Here is a 22,170-nt window from a genome sequence, read left to right on the forward strand (position 1 = left end):
GCTGGATGAAGCACAAGCGGGAATCAAGATTGCCCAGAGAAAAATCAATAACCTCAGATAGACAGATGACACCACCCTTATGGCAGAAAGTGAAAAAGGAACTAAAGAGCCTCTTGATGAAAGTGAAAGAGGAGAGTGAAGAAGTTGGCTTAAAACTCAACATTCAAATAACAAAGATCATGGCATCTGGTCCTACCACCTCATGGCAAAAAGATGGGGAAACAATGGGAACAGTGACAGACTTTATTTTCTTGGGCTCCAAAATCACTGCAGATGGTGACTGCAGCCAAGAAATTAAAAGAGCCTTGCTCCTTGGAAGAAAAGCTATAACCAACCTAGACAACATATTAAAAAGCAGAGATGTTAACTTTGCTGACAAAGGTCCGTCTAGTCAAAGCTATGGTTTTTCTGGTAGTCATGCATAGATGTGAGAGTCATACATGGACCAAAAAGTCTGAGCGCCAAAGAATTGATGCTTGTGAACTGTGGTGTTGGAGAAGACTCTTGAAGAGTCCCTTGGACTGCAAGGAAATCAAGCCAGTCAGTTCTAAAGGAAATCAGTCCTGAATATTCATTGGAAGGACTGATGCTGAAGCTGAAAGTCCAATACTTTGGCCACTTGATGCAAAGAACTGACTCATTAGAAAACACTCTGATGCTGGGAAAGATTGAAGGCAGGAAAAGAAGGGGACAACAGAGGATGAGATGGTTGGATGTGAGAGGGTAAAAGGCAGGAAGGCCAGGGGTTTCCAAATGGAGGAAATAGGCTGCAAGTGTCAGACATTTTTTCTCTCTTAAGCAGCAGCAGGAGGAAACAAAAGTGTTAGATTCCCCCACCCCCCCTTCTCTATACAAATTTAAAAGGTTTCTCTTAAAATTCTGTATTGCCATGATGACACTTGGCTCCACCTGAACTTAACTTTTCTCAAACCTTGAGCTAACCAATGCATTTTTCTTATGGAAATGTTTTTCTTAAGCTATGTTAGTGAACTATGCATTTATCCTAGACTCTGTCTGTCTTCAAGTTGATTCTGCTTAAGACTCTGAACCGATAAGGGGTCAAAAAATCGGTACATTTTATTCATACATTGTTCTCCTAATCTATGTTAATGAAACTACATATTTACTTAAAAACCTGTCTTTCTTCAAGATTCATGTCAATCATTTTATGTCCTGGGATGACTCACTTTGTGCCAGTGTTATCTCAAAATGCATGTTGTGGATGAGGGGCCTGGTGTCAGTCTTTGAGTTTTGAGACCTTTCCTTTCTCCAATTAACAGCCTGCTCGTAGCTATATAACATCCGGCTAAAGACTAGCAGGGGTGCACTCTTTCTGCCCCCTTCTGATGTCTATGCCAGAAGCTTTATCTATATCTTTTATATTTTAATAAAACTTTATTACACAAAAGGTCATCACTGGCCCTGGATTGAATTCTTCTCCTCCAGAGGCCAAGAATCCCGGTGTCTTTCATGGCTCAGGACAAACTTTCAGATGGCATCACCGACTCAATGGACATGAGTTTGAGCAAGCTCTGGGAGTTGGTGATGGACAGGGAGGCCTGGCGTGCTGCAGTCCATGGGGGTCACAAAGAGTCAGACACCAGTCAACTGAACTGAAGGTAGGTACATGTCAGCTTTAATAATTAATAAATACTGCCAAAAAAATGTAACAGTGTGAGTATACCAGTGTGTACTTCCCTCTTCAATGAAGACAAGGTGCTGCCTGTCATTTCAGTGAATCTGGGAGGTGTGTATTGGTACCTCATTGTGGTTTTGTCTTATGATCTCCTGGGGTCTAATCAAGCTGAGCATCTTTTTCTATGTTTATAAGCCATTTGGATATCCTACTTTTTTTTTTTTTCATTTTGATGTCCTGATTGCCATGTTTCATGCCCTTCCTTTTATTAGGTTACCTATTTTGTTTTGTTTTTCAAGGAGTCCCTTTTATTTCATGAGTTCAAGTCTTTGTGAACATTTAAGTATAGCAAATACCTTCTCCCACTCATCTGCTTGCCTTTCATTTTCTTAAAAGAATATCTTTCAGTAAAGGTTGGTAAAGTTTTTTTTAGTGAAGTTTACTTTATCAATACATTCTCTTATGGGAAGCATGATTTATATCCTGTTTAGGAAAGTTTTGTGGATCACAAAGTCATAATGATGTTTTTCTATGCCATTTGTTGTTGTGTGGGTGGGCATCTAGATTTGTGAGTGGGCATCATTTCTGATTTTAGGGGAAAAGCTTTCAGTAATTCACATTAGGTATGGTATTTGCTATGGTATTTAACAGATCAGTTATCAAGTTAGTCCCTCCGCCATGTCCAACTTTTTGGACCCCATGGACTAGCATGCCAGGCTCCTCTGTTGGTGGAGTTCTCCAGGCAAGAATAACTGGAATGAGTAGCCATTCTCTTATCCAGGGGATCTTCCAGACCCAGGGATCAAACTCTGGTCTCCTGCATTGCAGGCAGATTCTTTACTGTCTAAGCCACCAGAGAAGTCCATTTAACAGATACGTCAAATCAAATTAAAGAATTTCTCTTTTAGTTTGCTAAGAGGGATTTTCAGAAAATGCATTATGAATGGATGTCGAATTTTACCAGATGATTTTTCTGAATAAATAGGAATTATCATATATCTTTCCTCCTTTTTTTCATGTTCATGTGGTGAATTACATTGATTTTTCACCTGGGATGAACCACCCTTGTATTTCTGGAATATACTTCACTTGACTATGCTATGTAATCATTTCAGTAGTAATATTGTGTTGACGGTTTTTAAATGTAAGCTTATTAGAGTGATTAGTCTCTAATGTTCCTTTGTTGACCAGTTAGGCTGCTTTTTAAAATTTTAGATTAAATGAAGTTAGTTTACAATGTTGTGCTAGTTTCAGGTGTACAGCGAAGTGAATCGGTTATACATGTACTTAGAACCACTCCTTTTTAGATGCTTTCCCCATATAGGTTGTTTCAGAGTATTGAGTAGAGTTCCCTGCACTATACAGTAGGTCCTTATTAGTTTTCTATTTTATACATAATAGTGTGTATAAGTTGATCCCAATTTCCCAATTTATCCCCGTCCCCTTTCCCCCGAATAACCATAGGTTTGTTTTCTACATCTGTGATTCTGTTTCTGTTTGGTAAATAACTTCACTTGTATCTTTTTTTTTTTTTTTTAGTTTCCACATAGAAGTGATATCACATGATATTTGTTTTTCTCTAGCTTACTTCATTCAGTATGACAATCTCCAGGTCCATTCATGTGTCTGCAAAAGGCATTATTTCATTTTTTTTTTATGGCTGAGTATTATTAGTATTCCATTTTGGGCTTCCCTGGTGGCTCAATGGTGAAGAATCTGCCTGCAATGCAAGAGTTGTGGTTTCGATCCCTGGATTGGGAAGATCCTCTGGAGGAGGAAATGGCAACCCACTCCAGTAGAAATCCCATGGACAGAGGCTATACAATCCATGGGGTCTCAGGAGTTGGACACAACTTAGTGACTAAGCAACAACAACAAATACTCCATTGTCTATGTATACCACATCCTTTGTATTCATTCCTCTGTTGATGAGCATTTAGGTTGCTTCCATATCCTGGCTGTTATGAATAGTGCTGCAGTGAGTATGCGGAGAAGGCAATGGCACCCCACTCCAGTACTTTTGCCTAGAAAAATCCCATGGACGGAGGAGCCTGGCAGGCTGCAGTCCATGGGGTCGCTAAGAGTCAGACACGACTGAGTGACTTCACTTTCACTTTTCACTTTCATGCATTGGAGAAAGAAATGGCAACCCACTCCAGTGTTCTTGTCTGGAGAATCCCAGGGACGGGGAAGCCTGGTGGGCTGCCGTCTATGGGGTTGCACAGAGTCGGACATGACTGAAGCGACTTAGCAGCAGCAGCAGGAGCAGTGAATATGAGGGTACATGCGTCCTTCTGAGTTATGGTTTTCTCTGAATACATGCCCAAGAGTGAGATTGCTAGTAATTCTATGTTTAGTTTTTCGAGGATCCTCCATACCATTCTCCATAACGACTGTACTAATTTACATTCCCATCAGCAGTGTAGAAGGGGTCCCTTTTCTCCATATACTCTCCAGCATTTGTCTGTATACTTTTTATGCTGGCTACTTTGACCAGTATGAGGTGATACCTCATTGCAGTTTTGATTTTCATTTCTCTAATAATTAGTGATGTTGAGCATTTTTTCACATACTTTTTGGCCATCTATATGTCTTCTTTGGAGAAATGTCTTCTTAGATCTTCTGCCCATTTTTTTTTTTTTTTTTTGGTTGGGTTTTTGTTGTTTTTGAGCTGCATGAGCTGTTTGTATATTTTGGAGACTAATCTCTTGTTGGTTGCATCACTTAACAAATATTTTCTCCCATTCTGTGGGTTGTCTTTTTGCCTTTGCTGTGCAGAAGCTTAAGTTTAATGAGGTCCCATTTACTATTTTTGCTTTTAATTTCATTACTTTAGGATTCAAAAAGATACTGCTTAAATTTATGTCCAGGTGTGTTCTGCTTATGTTTTCCTCTAAGAGTTTTATAGTATCTGGTTATACATTTAGGTGATACAAATTTCACTTGTCTCAAACCTACTGTGAATCTTGAAAGCTTCACCGAGGACTCAGGATCCTAACTAAATCTACATCAGTCATATTAAATTTCTCTCAGTTGTCTCCCTACCTCCTTGACTACCAAGTTGGTTACATTTTTGAGGACTGCAGGTGAAGGGATGCTGGTTGTTGCTGAAGGCCCTCTTAGAGGTGACTTCCAACTGCATTTCCAGATTTGAGTCCAGTTCTCTTCAAGATTCACAAACTGACTTTCTGACAGCATATAAAGATGAGCTTACTCTTGGTAATAGATTCATACTATTAAAAATCAGAGAGACTTAAAGAACTTTTAATGGAATTCCTGGCTCATAAGGATGTAAATATTCATTTTGAGTAGTTACAGCTGAAGAGTTTTCCAAAGGAGTTGTGCAATACACAATCAGTATCCAGCTGGCTACTGCATATCCTCATGAACACTGACTCTTGTCAGGCTTTTAATGTTTTCTATTCTGTAGTATTGTGTTGTGATTAAAGTTTTAATTTCCCCAATAATTAAAAAGTTTATTGGCCATTTAGATATCTTTCTATTCAAATTACTTGTTCATTTTAAATTTGGATTTTCTGCTTTTTTTCTCTTTTATTTTTAGGAGTTTTTCATATATTCTGAATGAATCCTTTGGCAGGAAAGTGTACTGCAAAGACTTCTTCCCGGCACGTCACTTGCTTTTGATTTATCTTAACTATCTTTTCATAAACAGAAAATTCTAATCCTAATGTATGGTGGTGTCAGCTAAAAATTGTCCTTTGCCATCTGCCTCTACAAAGATTAGATCACGAATCACTATAGTCACTGACCTTCAATATACCTGCAAAGAATTCAGGGTGGAGATCAGGAATGAGGCCCTCTGTCCTCTGGGAAAACTGGCAGAACAGATCTTCAGAAGTCAGATATTTTCAGGAACTGATTTTATGAGCCCAATCCTTGCATCTCCTCATATCTAGTGAAGTGAAGTAAAGTCGCTCAGTCATGTCTGACTCTCTGCAGCCCCATGGACTGTAGCCTACCACACTCCTCTGTCCATGGGATTTTCCAGTCAAGAATACTGCAGTGGGTTGCCATTTCCTTCTCCTGAGCATCTTCCTGACCCAGGGATTGAACCCAGGTCTCCCACATTGTAGGCAGACACTTTACCATCTGAGCCACCAGGAAAGTCCTCCTCATATCTCGAAAAGCACTAAATCCCTTCAAGGTAACATCAGCTACTTGTGACTAGCAGAAAACTTTTGCAAAGATAAGTACTTGATCAAATGAACTCTCCCTTCAGCAAAATAACATATAGGTTGACCTCTACCCTCCACTACCGCCCACCCCCCCGCCCCCACCGCCTCTTTGGAGCAGTTTCTCAGAACTATCTCAGGTGCTGTTCCTGGGCTACAGTCCTCACTTTGCCCCCAATAAAACTCACCTTGAAACTCTCACAATGTGTATTTTTAAAAAGTCAACATGCTATTGAAACTGAGTCCCCCTATATATGGATGTGAGAGTTGGACTGTGAAGAAAGCTGAGTGCCGAAGAATTGATGCTTTTGAACTGTGGTGTTGGAGAAGACTCTTGAGAATCCCTTGGACTGCAAGGGACCAGTCCATTCTGAAGGAGATCAGCCCTGGGATTTCTTTGGAAGGAATGATGCTAAAGCCGAAACTCCAGTACTTTTGGCCACCTCATGCGAAGAGTTGACTCATTGGAAAAGACTCTGATGCTGGGAGGGATTGGGGGCAGGAGGAGAAGGGGACGACAGAGGATGAGATGGCTGGATGGCATCACCGACTGAGTGATCACTCATCACTGATGGACGTGAGTTTGAGTGAACTCCGGGAGTTGGTGATGGGCAGGGAGGCCTTGGCGTGCTGCGATTCATGGGGTCGCAAAGAGTCTGACACGACTGAACGACTGAACTGAACTGCACTGAAAGCTGAGTTCTTTTGCCAAGCTGAGTTCTTCTGCCAAGTTTATGATTAACCTCTCTACCCAAAATGTTATTCCCTTTCTTGTCTAGCACCTGTTCCCTCAAGGTTGAGGAGTATCAAAGAAAAGTGGAAGAGGCTGAAACTGAGCAGGCCCCTTTGGGGCTCTCCTAGACACAAAGTCGTTTCATGCCCCTCATTTCTTATCTGTAGGAAAAAAGGCTTTCCGCCTCCTAGACCTTCCCTGAGTTCCCTAAGAGCATAATCAAATAGATACTAATTAGGGGAGTGAGGAAATGCAGAAAGAAGCAAGAGTGCAGTGTGGGGCAGGGTCCTGGTTCCGCCTCAACGCATATACATAATAATATGTCTCTAGGTTCTTCTATAGGAATTAGCCATGCCCTTTACCCAGGTTATTGTTGTCATTCACTCAGTCGTGTCTATTTGCGTCCCCATGGACTGCAGCACGCCAGGCCTCCCTGTCCTTCACCATCTCCCGGAGCTTGCTCAAACTCTTGTTTGGTGATGCCATCCAACCAGCTTATCCTCTGTGATCCCCTTCTCCTCCTGCCTTCAATCTTTCCCAGCATCAGGGTCTTTTCTAATGAGTTGACTCTTCGCATCAGGTGGTCAAAGTATTGAAGCTTCAGCATCAGTCATTCCAATGACTGCTGCTGCTGCTAAGTCGCTTCAGTCGTGTCCAACTCTGTGCGACCCCATAGACGGCAGCCCACTAGGCTCCTCTGTCCCTGGGATTTTCCAGGCAAGAATATTGGAGTGGGTTGCCATTTCCTTCTCCAATGCATGAAAGTGAAAAGTGAAAGCGAAGTCGCTCAGTCGTGTTCTACTCTTAGCGACCCCATGGACTGCAGCCTACCAGGCTCCTCCATCCATGGGATTTTCCAGGCAAAAGTACTGGAGTGGGGTGCCATTGCCTTCTCCAATGAGTATTCAGGGTTTATTTCCTTTAGGATTGAGTGGTTTGATATTTTTGCCATCCAAAGGACTCTCGAGTCTTCTCCAACACCAGAAAGTTTGAAGGCATCAATTCTTCAGCTCTCAACCTTCTTTATGGTCCAACTCTCACATCTGTACGTGGCTACTGGGAAAACCATAGCTTTGACTATACAAACCTTTGTCGGCAAAGTAATGTCCCCACCCAGGTGAAAGATGGTAACTTCAGTCTGAGCACAAGCATATGGAGCCAGACTGGTTGGAACTAGATGACTGATGATTGTGATTCCTGCAACACCAGCCTGATACCTCACCACCAACCAAATCAGAGGAAGTTTATACACCCCTGCCACCCTTCTCTCAAATTTTTCCTATAAAAACTCTTCCTTGACAAGTACTGGGGAATCTGGGCTTTTTGAACACAAGCCACTCATTCTCCTTGCTTGGCCCTTACAACAAACCTTTCTCTGCACACCGAACTCTGATGTTTTGGTTTGTTTGGCCTCACTGTATATTGAGCACACAAACTAGGGTTTGACAGCACTAGTAAGTCTGTGAATAAAGAAAGGATCAACTTTTGTTTTTATTTTATATATATTATATATGTATATAATATGTATGTAATCAGTACACTATTAAAGAGGAGGGTTTAATCAGTACACTATTAAAGAGCAGGGTTTTTTTTTTAAGGTAAAATTATGACTGCCATATAGATACAAAATGCACAGATTTTAAATTACTTAGCGAGGGAACAAGCAAAAAGTTACAAACGGTGTAAAAGACATGAAATGAATTTACAAACAGATTCAGAACTGGTTTTTGTGGTGGGGGCTGGCTGGAGGGAAATCAGTTGTCCCTCCATCAGACAATTTATTTGCAAATCTACAGAAAAGAATAATTTGCATTGTTTTTAGCTGTCTACTGATATTTAAACTTAGAAACTTTTAAAATAGCTGAAAGATAATGAAATGGTCATAGTGAGAGTGTTAATAGGCTCAGTAGGGAGGCCAGAGGTCTCCAAGCAGCAGGAGGAAAGTGGCAGACTTTTTTTTTTTTCTTTTCTAATCCTGTGTTGTCATGGCACCACCTGGTTCCACCTGAACTTGATCTCAAACTTGAGCTAACCAATGCGTTTTTCTCAGGGAAATATTTTCTTAAGCTATGTTATTTGCTCGGAAACGTGCCTTGCTTCAAGATTGATTTGAGTTCAGCCATGACCCGGGGTGACTCACCTTGAGCCAATGCTATCTCAAGGCGCATGTGTGGGTGAGGGCCTGGTGCAGCCTTCAGTTTTGAGGCAGTTCCTTTCTCTAGTTAGCAGCTTGCTAATAGGTATAAACCTCCTTACTAAAAACTAGCAAAAGGGCACTCTTTCTGTCCCCTTCTGATGTCTGGGTCAGAAGCTTTCTCTATCTTTTTTATACTTTAATAAAACTTTATGATACAAAGAGCTCTGAATGATCAAGGCTTGTCTATGGCCCTGGATCAAATTCTTCTCCTCCACAGGCCATGAATCCCAGGGTCATTCCCAGCTTGCAGCAGCAGTCTTTCAATAGCTTATAGACTCAGATGACCTGGAAGGGCTTGCTCTAGACACACAGTTTTCTCCTGCAGACAGCAAATAATCTTTTGGTTCATTTCACAGTCTTTTACACCACTTAAGAGTTCTCAGTATGTACATTGTACTTCAATTGTTTAAAAGTTAATTAAAAAAATAAAATTAAAGCATGGAGAATACAGAGATCAGCTTTCTCAACTGTTCCCCAAGATTTCTCTAAATTCCTGAGAATTCCTCACTGAACAGCTTTCTTTGAAAGCTTCAACCTCTCGTAACAAGGAAAAACAGAATCTGACTCCATGTTGGATCTGTTTCTTTTACTTTAAACCTTTGCTTTCCATTGCTTTTGTTTCTATAATCTCTGAAAGCATGCTGTCTATAACTCTAAGCATATGTAATGGCCTGCCTCAGGGAGCCCTGCCCCTCTGCCTGAAAGTTAAACTGAAGTGCCATTGTTCAGCTCACAGCTCACAGGGAGACATTCTGACCCTGCCCACCTGTAAAAGTCTGCAGAAAAGGCAAAAAAAATTTAGCATATCTCCTCCATGATGCTGGCCATTCCAGGAGATATTTGCAAGACCAATGGCCATTTTACTTTAGTTCCTTACCTCATCCCCATCTCTGTTCTAGAAAAGAAACTGGCGTCCAGACCCTGATAAGATGGTACTCTAGGACAGATCTTCTCAGATGCCTGGCTTTCCAAATAAAGGCATTATTCCTTGCCTCAACAACTTGTCTCCCAATTATTAGCCTGTTGTGTGGCAAGCAGACCAAGTTTAGATTCAGTAACACTCTTGCCACATGGCTGGCCTCTGTCTTACTTGCTTTTCCCCGATTTCCTCTCCAAAGACTAACTACCTAGATGTCTATTTGGTGCATGCGTGCATGCTCAGTCACTTCAATTGTGTCTGACTCTGCGACCCTATGGACCATAGCCTGCCAGGCTCCTCTGTCCAGGAGATTCTCCAGGCAAGAATACTGGAGTGAGTTACCATGCCCTCCTCCAGGGCGTCTTCCTGACCCAGGGATCAAACCCGCATCTGCCTGCATTGCAGGCAGTTTCTTTACCACTGAGCCACAGAGAAAGCCCATCTACTTGGTGGGGAGGAGAAATTGCCTGTAATGTTGATTGGAAAAGATGATCTGAAGATCTGCCTCAAAGAGTTTTCTCATTGCCCTCTGTATCTTTTTTATTTTAGCCCCCACCTTCAGTTCCAGTTCCAGAAGTATCTGATTTACCACTGTTGGAAATGCTCTCAAACGGTGTCACAGGAATAAAACAGACAATCAAAAATGGCCCGGCAAGGCAGTCTTTATTTCTGCAGAAGGATGTGCTTCAGACAAAGGCCTGGGAGCGAGCACACTTGAGTGGGAAGTCTGCTTGGTTTTTATCCCTAAGACGCAGGTTCCCTCCTCTGATTCCTCATAGGTTGATGGCCACAGTTTCGCTCTTTCCTGGATGTCGCCTAAGTTTTTTATTGGACGATTGGTCTCCATGAGGACTACAAGTAGTACTTGTAAGTTCCTGATTGGAGAGATTATATTAACTCTTTACCTCACCCTTTCAGTTCTTTGCTCATGTCCAGGATAAAGCCTGTGAAATTAGCCCACCCAAATGTTCTTATGAGAAAGGACAATCAGGAAGTGAAAAGAGCAAAGGATTGGCAAGAGCTGCCATTTTAGGAATCTTATTCACAAGATGGCTATATACCTTTCTGTTCAACTATTCTAAGAAAGAATCACTTCTTTATTTCTTATAGCTTCTCCCCTGATAGAAAAGGCCATATCTTTCTTACATCATTTTGAGGTTTCTGAGATATAAAGTCAGACTGGCTTTTAGCTTTTCTTATAGCTGTCTGGAATCTGGCATTTTTCAAGATTTACCAAGAATATAACATCTATCTGCTTTTCCGGTCTAAAATGTTGCTGGTGTGTCCTTGTCTGATTTTTCCTGACTTTGTGAGTTAACTTTTCAAATAATACCTTAATTTTGGCTTTGCTAGGTTTCAGAAGCAGAGAGGGAAATGGCAACCCACTCTAGTATTTTTGCCTGGAGAATCCTATAGACAGAGAAACCTGGCTGGCTACAGGCTCTGGGGTCGCGAGAGTTGGACACAACTTAGCGACTAAACCACCGGGTTTCAGAAGGGAACAAAATTTGGTGTATTATCAGAGATAAAAATTTTATCCCTCCTGTTAAAAAAAAAAAAAGCTGTTAATGGTAACAGAGGATGAGATAGTTGAATGGCATCATTAACTCAATGGACTACGAGTTTGAGCAAACTCTGGGAGATAGTGAAGGACAGGGAAGCCTGGCATGCTGCAATCCACGGGGTCACAGAGTCGGAAGTGACTGAGCGACTGAATGACAATAAAGAACAGTAAGACAGAGTTTATTCAAGGGTGGGGGGGCGGGCATTGTGATTGGGTACAGGGATCACTGCAATGGAATCTAGCAGTGGGGAAGAAGGATTGGGATCAACTTCATACACAACATGAACAAGTAGGAATTTTTGGCTAAGGAACCAAGTTAAGGGGTGGGTGGTCAGAGAACAGAAAATTCCTTAGAGGAGGAAATGTCAGGGGTGAGGGAAGCCCAACGTAAAAGAATACTTACTGAAAGCAGACATCACCTGAGGCATGGTAGAGGAGGAATTCCCAGATTAGCTCAGTTGGTAAAGAATCTGCCTGCAATGCAGGAGACCCCAGTCCAATCCCTGGGTTGGGAAGATCCACTGGAGAAGGAAATGGCAACCCATTCCAGTATTCTTGCCTAGAGAATCCCATGGACAGAGGAGCCTGGCAGGCTACAGTCCATGGGTCGCAAGTGTCAGACATGACACAGCAACTCAACCACCACCAGCACCACCACCACCAAGAGTGATAAGATATGGGGGAGGGAGGATTCTGGCTACACTAATTCAGTAGGATTCTTGCTAAAATTTGACAATGCAGAAACAAAAACGAGAACCCATCAGTTGAGGCCTAGTTGAAAAGGAGCTCAGAGGAGCCTGATTCGAGTGTGACAAGCCTAATCTCTAAATATTCTCTTTTTAAAAGGTTTCTGGTCTTTTTGTTGTTGTTGTTAACCCGGGGTAGAGTTGCTTTATAATGTTGTGTTTCTGCTGTATAGCAAAGTGAATCAGTTACAAGTATACATATATCCCCCTTCTTTTAGATTTCCTTCCCACCTAGGTCACCACAGAGCACTGAATAGAGTTCCCTGTGTTATAAAGTAAGTTCTCATTCAGTTCAGTTCTATCACTCAGTATTGTTCGACTTTTTGCGGCCCCATGGACTGCAGCACCCCAGGCTTCCCTGTCCATCACCAGCTCCCGGAGCTTGCTCAAACTCATGTCCATCAAGTTAGTGATGCCATCCAACCATCTCATCCTCTGCCGTCCCCTTCTCCTCCCGCCTTCAATCTTTCCCAGGGTCAGGGTCTTATCCAATGAGTCAGTTCTTCACATCAGGTAGCCAAAGTATTGGGGTTTCAGCTTCAGCATCAGTCCTTCCAATGAACACCCAGGACTGATTTCCTTTGGGGTTGACAGGTGTGATCTTCTTGCAATCCAAGGGACTCTCAAGAGTCTTCTCCAACACCACAGTTCAAAAGCATCAATTCTTTCGTGCCCAGCTTTCTTTATAGTCCAACTCTCACATCCATACATGACTACTGGAAAAACCAGAGGTTTGACTAGACAGACCTTTGTCGGCAAAGTAATGTCTCTGCTTTTTACTATGCTGTCTAGGTTGGTCATGGCTTTTCATCCAAGGAGCAAGCATCTTTTAATTTCATGGCTGCAGCCACCATCTTCAGTGATTTTGGAGCCCCCTAAAATAAAGTCTGTCACTGTTTCCATCATTTCCCCATCTATTTGCCATGAAGTGATGGGACCAGAGGCCATGATCTTTGTTTTCTGAATGTTTAGTTTTAAGCCAACTTTTTCACTCTTCTCTTTCATTTTCATCAAAGACTCTTAAGTTCTTCGCTTTCTGCCATAAAGGTGGTGTCATCTGTGTATCTAAGGTTATTGATATTTCTCCCAGCAATCTTGATTCCAGCTTGTATTTCATCCAGCCTGGCATTTCACATGATGTACTCTGCATATAAGTTAAATAAGCAGGGTGACAATATACAGCCTTGACCTACTCCTTTCCCAATTTGGAACCAATGGACATGGAACCATGGTATTCCATGTTTGGTTTTAATTGTTGCTTCTTGACCTGCTTACAGATTTCTCAGGAGGCAGGAGAGGTGGTCTTGTATTCCCATCTCTTGAAGAATTTTCCACAATTTGTTGTGATCCACACAGCCAAAGGCTTTGGCATAGTCAATAAAGCAGATGTTTTTCTGGAATTCTCTTGCTTTTTCAATGATCCAGTGGATGTTGGCAATTTGATCTCTGGTTCCTCTGCCTTTTCTAAATCCAGCTTGAACTTCTGAAAGTTCACGGTTCATGTTCTGTTGAAGCCTGGCTTGGAGAATTTTGAGCATTATTTTGCTAGCATTGAGTGAGTGCAATTGTGTGGTAGTTTGAGCATTTTTTGACATTGCCCTTCTTTGGGATAGCAAAGAAAACTGACCTTTTCCAGTCCTGTGGCTGCTGCTGAGTTTTGCAAATTTGTTGGCATATTGAGTGTATCACTTTAACATCATCATCTTTTAGGATTTGAAATAGCTCCACTGGAATTCCATCACTTCCACTAGCTCTGTTCATAGTGATGCTTCCTAAGGCTGACTTGACTTGGCATTCCAGGATGTCTGGTTCTAGGTGAATGATCATACCATCATGGTTATCTGGGTCATGAAGATCTTTTTTGTATATCTCCTCTGTGCATTCTTGTCACCTCTTCTTAATATCTTCTGCTTCTGTTAGGTCCGTACCGTTTCTGTCCTTTGTTGTGCCCATCTTTGTATGGCCATGGGCTGCAGCAACGTGTGGGAGTCCCTGGAGCCAGCACATGGGGGCTAGGAAAGACCCAGCCATGGGTCTCTGGCACCCCAGTGGCATCGGAGCACCAAGTGGAGGGTCGCACACTGCAGGTCATCCAGAGGACCCAAGGCATAGTGGCTACTATGACTCTTTCCACAGTGCTTCTTCATAAATGTGGACTCCTACAAGGGCAATGAGCATCACAACTTCCCTTGAATTTGATCTGGATTTAGATAATTTCTTATGTGCTATACCAAGATGGAGGAGTAGAAGGTTCTCATTATAGTTATCTATTTTATACACAGTGATGTATATATGTGAACACCAATCTCCCAATTCCTCCTACTGTCCTTCCCTTTGATATCCATAAATTTGTTTTCTGGTTTCTGGTCTTTAAAAAAATCTCTCATTGCATTGTTGTCAAAGAATGTGATATTTATGAAACCAGTTCCTTGAAATGTGTTGAGGCTACTTTTGTAGACTAACTCGAAGTCATTTTTCATAACTGTGTGATTAAAAATGTGTTTTCATTACTTTGGCGTGCAACATTCTTTACGTTTGTCAGTTAAATCAAAGTTGGTTAATTTTGCTCTTCGGATATTATATATCTTTAGTGATTTTGGTGAGTGTGGGGGTAGATTTTCCTATCAATTATAGAAAAAGATAGTTTAAAAATAACTCAGTGAATTTGTCAATTCTCTTTGTTGTTCTGTCAATTGTTGCTGTATTTATTTTTAAACTCCATTATTAAATATATGAAAGTTTATGCTGCTGCTGCTAAGTCATGTCAGTCGTGTCCTACTCTATGTGACCCCATAGATGGCAGCCCACCAGGCTCCTCCGTCCCTTTGATTCTGCAGGCAAGAGCACTGGAGTGGGTATGAGAGTTTATGAATATTTTCTTTTCCTGATGAAGTAACTCTTTTATTGTTATGTAATTACCTTCTCTTTCTCTGGCGATATTTTTTGGTTTAATTTCTATGTGTGTGTGTGTGTGCGTGCGCGAGCATTAGTACACACACACACACACACACACACACACACACACATTAACTTTTGGGGGTTAATATTTGCCAGGTATATCTTTTGCCAGTTTTCCACTTTCAAAGTTTGTGTATTCTTACGTTTCTTGGAAAAGACTCTGATGCTGGGAGAGATTGGGGGCGGGAGGAGAAGGGGACAACAGAAGATGAGATGGCTGGATGGCATCACTGACTCAATGGACATGAGTCTCAGTGAACTCCAGGAGTTGGTGATGGACAGGGAGGCCTGGCATGCTGTGATTCATGGGGTCGCAAAGAGTCGGACATGACTGAGTGACCTGATCTGATGTTTTAAAATGTAGCTTAGATTTATAAGAATGTAAGTCTGACAGTATTTTTCTTTCCATTGAAAGTTCAGTTCATGTGCAAATACAGTAATTACTAATAGACTTGTATTTATTGCTGTCCTCTTCTTATGTGTTTTTTTATTTATCCGAATTTTTATATTAGTGGACTGTTGGGTGTGAAGGAAGTTTGGTTTCTTTTGTTCCTTTTCCCTCTCCCCATTCTACATTCTCTGTCTGCTTTTTTTCTTTTTTTGAAACTGCACACTCTGTGTTATGGGTTTTATCAAGGGCCATTTCTCTACCAGAAGATGTTCATGCAATTTTTAATGTAAGAATGACTTTGTAGTTCTGAAGCAACTCTTTGATTCAAGGTATTTGAATAAAAAAATACAGTGGTTGAGTTTTACTTTGTTGCCATCTGGGTTACCTTAACTTGATTAAATGAACTGTGAAGATTTCCATGTTTTTCAATATGATACCATGCAGAGCCCTGTGAGTCTCCTGGGCACACAGAATTTCTTTGTCCCCATTTCTTTGATTATAAGGAAAAACCTTCATTCAGGCTTCCTTCATAAGGTCACTTCCCTGAGTTCCAATGGGCAGATTCAAGCAATTGTTAATTAGGGAAGGAAGAGGATGTGAGACCAGGGGAAACAGTCAAGAGCAGCCTTGTGCTTCCCCATCAACAGTTACACACAATAATATCTTTGAGCTCTTTCACAGATACTGAAATCCCCTCCAGGTGGAAGAAGTTAATGATTAATGATGATACACTGACCATAAGGATGTAGACCCCAGACCAGTTGGACCTGAAGCTTGATGATGTTAACTTCTACTCACCTCACCATCCACCCATTGGAAGAATGTCCATGGACGGATCATGCCCTCTTTGAATAATTACTATAAAACTTCTTACTATCTTCCCCATGTTGGGACACATGGTTTTGAGGGCATGACACATTCCACTGTGTCTCCCTTTGCCTGGCAAAGCAATGAAGCTATCCTTTCTACTTCACCCAGAACTTTGTCTCTGAGATTTGATTTGGCACTGGTGTACAGAGAAGCTGAACTTTCAACATCAAATATTATGATATAGTCCAAACAGCTCTCAAGAGAAAGAGCTGAGCACTAATAAACACAGTGAGGACATATTTTATTCAGTACTACTGCAATAGGGGTTTCAGTAAAACTGAACTCAACTCCCAATACAGCAAAGACAGCTGGGGATTTACAGCTCCAACAAGCAGGGTAAAAGGGGTCAGTGGCGCCAAAAAGCACACAGCAAATTTGGGAGATTCTTGGTAAAAGCAGGCCAAGGACTTAGGCATTGAGAGTAGGGTATGAAGGATTTGATCAGATATCAGGAATGGGTGATTGTACCTAAATTAGCAGTATTCTTGCTCAAACTGAGCTCCACAAGCCAAGGACAGGGCTCAAGGTGGAAGCCTAGTAGAAAAGAAGGCTCAAAGGAACCTTCCTAAAGTTTGGGTTAAGTCTTTGTCACCTCAACAGAATGAGGCATATGAAGCTAGCAGTTATTTTTAGAAAAACAAATATTACAGTCCAAGCCACTATGTTGATCTGACCTGAATGTCATATACTTCTCTGGATTCCAGTGGCAGATCCAGCTTAACTGACTATTCTGCCTACAAATTAAACTGGAGATTTTGTCTGCATTTTATACAGCTGCATTCTATACTGTAGAATTCTATACAAGGCTCCTCTGTCTATGGGATTTCTCAGGCAAAAATACTGGAGAGGGTTGCCTTTTTCTTTTCCAGGGGATCTTCTTGACCCAGGAAAGGAAGATCTTCAAACCCAGGTCTCCTGCATTGCAGCAGATTCTTTGCCCACTGAGCCACCAGGGAAGCCCTTCTATACAGCAGGGGTCCCCAACCACTGGGCCATGGACCAGTAGAGTCTGTGGCCTGTTAGGAACCAGGCCACACAGCAGAGGTGAGCAGCAGACAAGTGAGTGAAGCTTAATCTGTACTTATAGCTGCTCTCCATTGCTCACATTACTGAGGTCCACTTCCTGTCAGACCACCAGTGGCATTAGATTTTCATAGGCGTGCAAAGCCTATTGTGAACTGTGCATATGAGGGATCCAGGTTGCTCACTCCTTATGAGAATCTAATGCCTGATGATCTGAGGTGGCACTAAGGCAGTGATGAGTGGCTTAGCACTGAGGAGTGGCTGTGAATACAGATTAGCAGTAGCAGAGAGGTATGACTCTGAGACCATAATAAACCAATTGCTTACAGACTCATCAAAACCCTATCAGTGAGTGGCAAGTGAAAATTAAGCTGCATTTGGTAGCAGTTTTTAACTCAGAATCTGACACCTAATTTAGTCCATGTGTGGCCAGCTCATTATTTTATTTACCGCTTGCATCCGTGCCTTTGTCTGGCACTGCACACTTGTCTCAGTCAAGGTTTGGTAAGCCCAGAAGCTAAGACTAGCCAAAATGAGTAAAAACCAAATGTCACTGGAGAGCTTCTTTGAAAAAGGGGAAAAGACCCAATGATGAGACACCAGAAGACTCTAAGACTTCCAACAAAAGGAAAGTTGCATCTTTTTTTTTTTTTTTGTACTTCTACATTTTAAAAAATTAGTTAATTTTAATTGAAGGATAATTACTTTACAATATTGTGATGGTTTTTGCTATACATCAACATGAATCAGTCACAGGTGCACATGTGTCCCTCCATCCTGAGCCCCCCACAACCTGCCTCCCCACCCCATCCCTCTGGGTTGTTCCAGAACACTGAGTTCGAGTGCCCTGCTTCATGCATTAAACTTGCACTGGTCATCTATTTTACATATGGTAATGTAAGTATTTCAAGCCTATTCTCTCAAATCATCCCACCCTTACCTTCTCTCACAGAGTCCAAAAGTCTGTTTTTTACATCTGTGTCTCTTTTGCTGCCTTGCATATAGGATTGTCGTTACCATCTTTCTAAATTCCATATACATGTGTTAGTATACAGTATTGGTGTTTCTCTTTCAGACTTACTTCACTCTGTATAATAGGCTCCAGTTTCAGCCACCTCATTAGAACTGACTCAAATGTGTTCTTTTTTATAGCTGAGTAATATTCCATTGTGTATATGTAGCACAACTTCCTTATGCATTCATCTGCCAATGGACATCTAGGTTGCTTCCATGTCCTAGCTATTGTAAACAGTGCTGGAAAGCTGTATTTTAAAAAAAAAGTTCTACTTATGTGTTGTTGCAGCAGGTGATTTACATTCCCCCAGCCTACTTTGTACAGTATGTGGTAACTGGCTATCCAATGAAGCTGTGAAACCTTCCAAACTGCTTCACCACAGTGAGACCAGGCACCCTGCTTTAAAAGACAAGTCTTCAGAGTTTTTCAAGAGAAAAATAAAAATGTGGACATGAAGAACAGAAGCAATTACTGAAGGCCACAATGTTATCAACTATGTCTGTACTGAGAGGATCACTTGTAGTGGCAAACAGCATTGCTAAATCTAAGAAGTCCTTTACTATTTGTGAAGAGTTGATCCTGTCTGCTGCTAAAGTTCATTTGTCATGAACTTTTAGGATAGGCTGCAGTGCAATGGCACCCCACTCCAGTACTCTTGCCTGGAAAATCCCATGGATGGAGGGGCCTGGTAGGCTGCAGTCCATGGGGTCGCTAGGAGTGGGACACGACTGAGCGACTTCACTTTCACTTTTCACTTTCATGCATTGGAGAAGGAAATGGCAACCCACTCCAGTGTTCTTGCCTGGAGAATCCCAGGGACAGGGGAGCCTGGTGGGCTGCTGTCTATGGGGTCGCACAGAGTCGGACACGACTGAAGCGACTTAGCAGCAGTAGCAGCAGCAGCAGTGCAAAAGGTGGCATGTGTTCCTCTTTTAGCTAGCATCGTAACTAGACGAATGGATGAAACAGCAGAGGATACTGAGGCACAGTTGTTAGAGAGGATTAATGAGTCACTATGGTACGCAATCCAGGTTGATGAGTCTACTGATGTTGACAACAAGACATCAGGGCATGTTTTCGTGCAAGTTATTTTTCAGGAGGATGTGCATGAAGATATGTTGTGAGCACTTTCTTTGGTAATCAACACCACTGCTGCAGAACTATTCAAGTCTCTGAATGATTGCGTATCAGGGAAACTGAATTGGTCATTTTTGTGTTGGTATGTGCACAGATGGAGTGACTGCCATGACTGGATGGCTTCCTGGTATCACGACTTAAGTCAAAGAGGTTGCTTCTGAATGTGAGTCTATGGACTGTGTCATCCACAGAGAAATGCTGATTAGCCAAAAAATGTCACCTGAACTTAACAAGGTTTTAAAATTATCAACCACATTAATGTACACACCCTTAACTCACGTCTGTTCACAAAGCTCTGTGAGGAGATGGAAGCAGAGCACACGTCTCCTCTAATATAGAATGAGATGACTTTCTAAAGGCAGATCACTGGCCAGAATTTTTGAGCTAAAAGAGCTGTTTCAGATATTTCTTTTAGAAAAACAGTCATTACTGGTAGCATATTTCAGTGACAGAGAATGGGTTGCAAAACTTGCTTACTTGTGTGACATAGTCAACCTGCTCATCGAACTCCAACTCTCACCTCAGGGGAGAATGACAGCTGTTAAGGTCAGCAGATAAAGTGACCGGATTCAAAGCCAAACTGGGATGGTGGCGATGATGAATGAACATTGGGATTTTGGGCAGGTTTCAAACGTTAACAGAGATCTTGAAAGAGAGAACCAGGGCCTTCTTTCTCCTAGTTGGTGCATGATCACCTATCTCAGCTTTCAAAAGAGTTTGTGATGAGTGTTACTTCCTAATCACAAAAGACCCCCGAACGGGGAAAGAACGGATCGGTGACCCATCTGTGAATCAACTTTGTCTATGTTAGAAGAGGATCAACCGCTTGAGGTTGCAAATGGCTGTGGTCTTGAAAGTATGTTTGGGAGAATTTCAGATCTCCATACATTCTGGATTAAAGTTCAGGCAGAATATCCTGAGACTGCCACAAGAGCACTGAAAAGCCTGCTTCCATTTCCAACATCATATCTTCGCAAAGTAGGGTCTTCTTCAGTGACAGCAACAGAAACAAGATTACCGAGACTGGGCACAAGCAACAGACTTCAGGTGGCGGAGTCTCCCATCATCCCCAGATGGGACTATCTAGTTGCAGGAAAACAAGCTCAGGGCTCCCACTGACTCTGCATTACGGCGAGTTTTATAATTATCTCATTATATATCACAATGTAATACTAGTAAAAATAAAGTGCACAACAAATGTAATACACTTGAATCATCGCGAAACCATCCCTTCTCCCCGTTCGTGGAAAAACGCCTCTGGTTTGTTAACTACCAATCTACCCTTTCTTCTCACAACTTGGCAAGGGACTCCTCTGCTGCTGCTGCTGCTGCTGCTAAGTCACTTCAGTCGTGTCCGACTCTGTGTGACCCCATAGACGGCAGCCCACCAGGATCCTCCGTCCCTGGGATTCTCCAGGCAAGAACACTGGAGTGGGTTGCCATTTCCTTCTCCAATGCATGAAAGTGAAAAGTGAGAGGGAAGTCGCTCAGTCTTGTCTGACTCCGCGACCCCAGGGACTGCAGCCCACCTGGCTCCCCCGTCCATGGGATTTTCCAGGCAAGAGGACTGGAGTGGGTTGCCATTGCCTTCTCCGAGGGACTCCACTAGGCTCCTTTTATTTCAGAAAAGGAAAAGTGAGGCTTAGCAAAGGATGGCTGCCCCTTCTCCCCTACCCATGGGTTAGGACTCCAGAAGTTCTAATGAAGGGGCTTCTTCAGGGTAGCGGGGGTAAGGCCACCGCGCCTTTGACTCCTGGGTTGACAAACGACAAACCCACCAAATCGAAGCAGCCATTCTGGGAGCCACCACCCCAGGGGGTGGAATCGTCCCGCCCCGCTGCGGGCCGCGTCTGCGCATTCCTACGCCCTCTCTACGCCTCCCCGAAGCTTTGTGGGAAATGTAGTCCGACTTCCTGGGGTGGCGGTGCCGCGAGGGGCGTCATCAGTCCGCAGGCTGCCTTGGCTCCTTCTGGGAGAGGGTGAGTGAAGGGGCCGCGGCGGGAAGCGCCCGCTCCGGAGGGTGCGCGGGGCCTTGGCGGGAGGCGTCCAGCGCAGCCAGGCGAGGCCCCTTAGGGGTGGGGCGGGCTGCTGATGGGCCGCGACCTTTCTGACCCAGCGCGGCGCCGGGCTTTTAACTCCAGGTGTGCCTCCTCTCGCCCTGGGAGCCCAGCCGGTGAGAACACCAAGAGCCGAGCGGTCGGGCGCGGTTCTTCGACCACCTGCCCCCCGAGTGGCGAGGGCAGAGAGCTCGGCTCAGGGGCCCAGCGTCGGAGGGCAAGTGAGGGGCCGAAGCCTCTGGAAGTCGCTCGGACCCTGGGTTCCTCCCCGTCGCGAGCTGTCCCCGGGACCCGCCGTGAAAATCTCGGGCGATTCTCGACCAAGGTGCGGGTCTCGGGGCTCCAGTTCCTGCCCTTTGTGAAAACCGCATCTCGGGACCGCGCTCAGTGGTTTCGGATTCCTGGGGCGCTGGCGCGGGCCCCGCTTCACTCCTCTCTCCGTAAGAATGGGGAGGGCCATCCTATGCAGATTTCTACTTGAGGGAATCCTTTTCTTTCTTCTTTCTTTTAAAGCAGTTTTTTTTCCTCTCACCAAAAATAAAAAAGTTCAGTATAGGACAACTAGAAGGTTCAGAGGAGCAAAAAGGGAAAAATCATTTGAAAACTGTCAACATCTGCATGTCTATGTACATAGAAAAGCTTTCTAAACAAATATGTGGATATTAGTATCCTTTTCTCCGTTTACTTTACAAAATGAGTTATGAAATACATGTGCGCGAATCTTAAGCTCC

At 43.0% G+C, this 22,170-nt stretch overlaps 1 protein-coding gene across 2 annotated transcripts in view; it reads left to right on the plus strand.

Annotated features, from left to right (window-relative positions):
• Window positions 1–21,224: 21,224 nt before the first annotated feature.
• Window positions 21,225–22,170, plus strand: part of ZNF454 (zinc finger protein 454) — a 49,105-nt gene continuing 48,159 nt past the window's right edge. For both annotated transcript variants that reach the window (XR_006641446.1, XR_006641447.1), the window contains exon 1: window positions 21,225–21,361. The gene's annotated coding sequence lies outside the window, so the exon portion shown is untranslated. The remainder of the gene's footprint in view (window positions 21,362–22,170) is intronic.

This window comes from Bubalus bubalis, chromosome 9 (genome assembly GCF_019923935.1).
Source record: "Bubalus bubalis isolate 160015118507 breed Murrah chromosome 9, NDDB_SH_1, whole genome shotgun sequence".
In the NCBI taxonomy this organism is placed as follows: domain Eukaryota; kingdom Metazoa; phylum Chordata; class Mammalia; order Artiodactyla; family Bovidae; genus Bubalus; species Bubalus bubalis.